The sequence below is a fragment of the Myripristis murdjan genome, chromosome 5 (assembly GCF_902150065.1).
Source record: "Myripristis murdjan chromosome 5, fMyrMur1.1, whole genome shotgun sequence".
NCBI lineage: Eukaryota > Metazoa > Chordata > Actinopteri > Holocentriformes > Holocentridae > Myripristis > Myripristis murdjan.
In genome coordinates, this window is record NC_043984.1 from 35881230 (window position 1) to 35883729 (window position 2500).

Consider the following 2500-nt stretch of genomic DNA (forward strand, 5'->3'; position numbering starts at 1 on the left):
TTATAAGCGCCAAATGTCCTCACAATAACAGAAAAGATGAGGAACATTACCTGAAAAGAAGGTCTAATTTACAGGCTTACAGTTTGGGTTCAGGTTTAATGGAACGGCTCGTCCAAAATTATAAAAAATTTGGTTATTATTTGCTCTCATGTTGGTTTGTGCAGCCATTAAACACACACACACACACACACACACACACAGTAAGCTGCTGCAGAGTTATCTCAGCCCTCCCCCAAACAACTCACAGCAAACATTTAGATTCTGCGTAGCTGCTGATGTGATGACAAACATGGGAAACCTGTGAGTTTAATGTGAATATCGTCCACAGCAGCCACAAGCATCGCTTTGTGAAATCTGAATATGTCCAAATATGTTTCATATATCAGCTGAAAACACGTCCACGGCTGTTTAATGTGACCGTATCTGTCCGTCACATGGCGGCTCAAAAGTCCAATTTACTCTCAGTTCATGCTGTGACAAACTGCTCGGTTACAGTTTCCACGCACGGCCGATTCCATCTTGTGAAAACGTGGCAGGCACATACATGCACACCAATGCGCTAATATGCCATAATGTCATATTTGGGAAAAAATTAAGAAAAATGAAGTGAATTAGGCCTGGCTGATTAGAATTAAATAGGCTTGTATTATTTACCGTTTGCCTCCTGAACGGCTCCTGCAGGTTGATCCAGGCGATTTGCAGCTGAGCAAGGACATACACATAATTTTGTTCATCTGAGAATCAGTATATTTTAGCAATATATTTATTAATCTTTGAAAATGCCAATTGCACTGCAAAAACGCAAAATCTTACCAAGATTATTCGTCTTATTTCAAGTCAAAAATGTCTTATTTCTAGTCAAAATATCTAATTACACTTAAAATAAGACATGATCACCTCAGAAGTAAATAGTTTTTAGACAATTTTCACTTGTTTCAAGTGAAAATTCACTTGAAACAAGTGAAAATTTGCTTGTTTCATTGGCAAAATTTGCCAGTGGAAAAAGTGAAAATTCACTTGAAATAAGTGAAAATTAGCTAGAAACAAGAAACAAATTTTGCCAATGAAACAAGCAAATTTTCACTTGAAACAAGAGACAATTGTCTAAAGACAAGTTACTTCTGAGGTGATCATGTCTTATTTTAAGTGTAATGAGATATTTTGACTAGAAATAAGACATTTTTGACTTGAAATAAGACAAATAATCTTGGTAAGATTTTGAGTTTTTGCAGTGTGATTGTAACTGAGACTGAAATAAACTATCATCATCATCATCATCACTGACAAAAAAAAAACAATCTCTGCCTTCATTCATGCCTGCACTCACAACCAATCACAACCAAAAACTGTAACTGTGCATCATTACCATTATTTAGCAATATCTGTTGCTGTTATTTGTTGTTGTTGTTTTTTTTTTCTCAGCACAGCTCTGATGTAAAACTCCAGTGAACACGTTCAGCATGATTAACATTCAGCCTAATCACTGACTTTTCCATGATCTGCATACAAAAACGTCCCGCCGCTGCGCCGCACAGCCGCAACACAGTTTTCTGTTTATCTGTAAATTAATCATAACATCTTATTTATGGGCTATTTGACAGGGACTGATATCATGTACAGACACAAACTGAAACAAAAAAAAAAAAAAAAAAAAAAAACAGCGATCCAGTGCAAGTCTCATAGTGTTTGTAGAAGATGCTAATTTGCAGCACCTGTCCCTCGAGGGGCTTTTGCTGAAAAACAAAAACAATAAAAAAAACACACACATTTTGCAGTAACAGAAAATTAGAAAAAGATGTGGTTGTAAACGGAGGGAGAAAAAGCACCTAGACATGAGTACAGGTTTTTTTTTTTTTTTTTTGCTGAATGAGTCAGGATTCAGTCGCTCTCTTAAACGTTCAAGTGATGAGGCGGCGAGTTCCTTTCACATTAAAAGCCGCGCGAGCAGAAGCTGTTTTTTTTTTTTTTTTTTTTTTTTCGGAAGGAGCCTTTACAGTGTGTGCTGCCGGACCTGCTGCAGTCTCCTCACGGGTTTGCACTTAAACATTTAAACACGAGCTTTGCACAGCGGAAATCAATGCCGCTCGACAAACCTGGAGCCTCTTATTAACTGAGAACGCGACAGTGATGGAACCTTGTTTGATTTTCGTCCTGATTTTCAAAGCCTGGACCCAGACGGGGGAACCTCTGAGAGATCCTGGGCCTTTTCAGATTTTTTTTTTCCAACTCGTGACACAAAAAGAAAGATGAACCTCATTGCAGTTTTTTTCAATTGCTTTACCTCCTCAACTCAGAAACGTTGGTATCAAAACAGTGAATCCATAGGCCTAATGAGAGGTGCTCTTCCCAAAATAACACATTTTGTTTGCAAAAGGCTCTTACCATGACAAAACATTTCAAACATGCAGCAAAAGCACATTTTGTCACCGCCCAATACAACTAATCCAGCCACTCACTCACTTCATACTCAACACCAAAATGCAACACACCCTTTTCAGTC

General features: G+C 37.9%; 1 protein-coding gene across 2 annotated transcripts in view; it reads left to right on the forward strand.

The window, feature by feature from the left end:
* The window catches only part of LOC115358974 (receptor-type tyrosine-protein phosphatase gamma-like), a 528184-nt gene that overhangs the window by 380450 nt on the left and 145234 nt on the right, over positions 1 to 2500 (forward strand). The window lies entirely within an intron of this gene.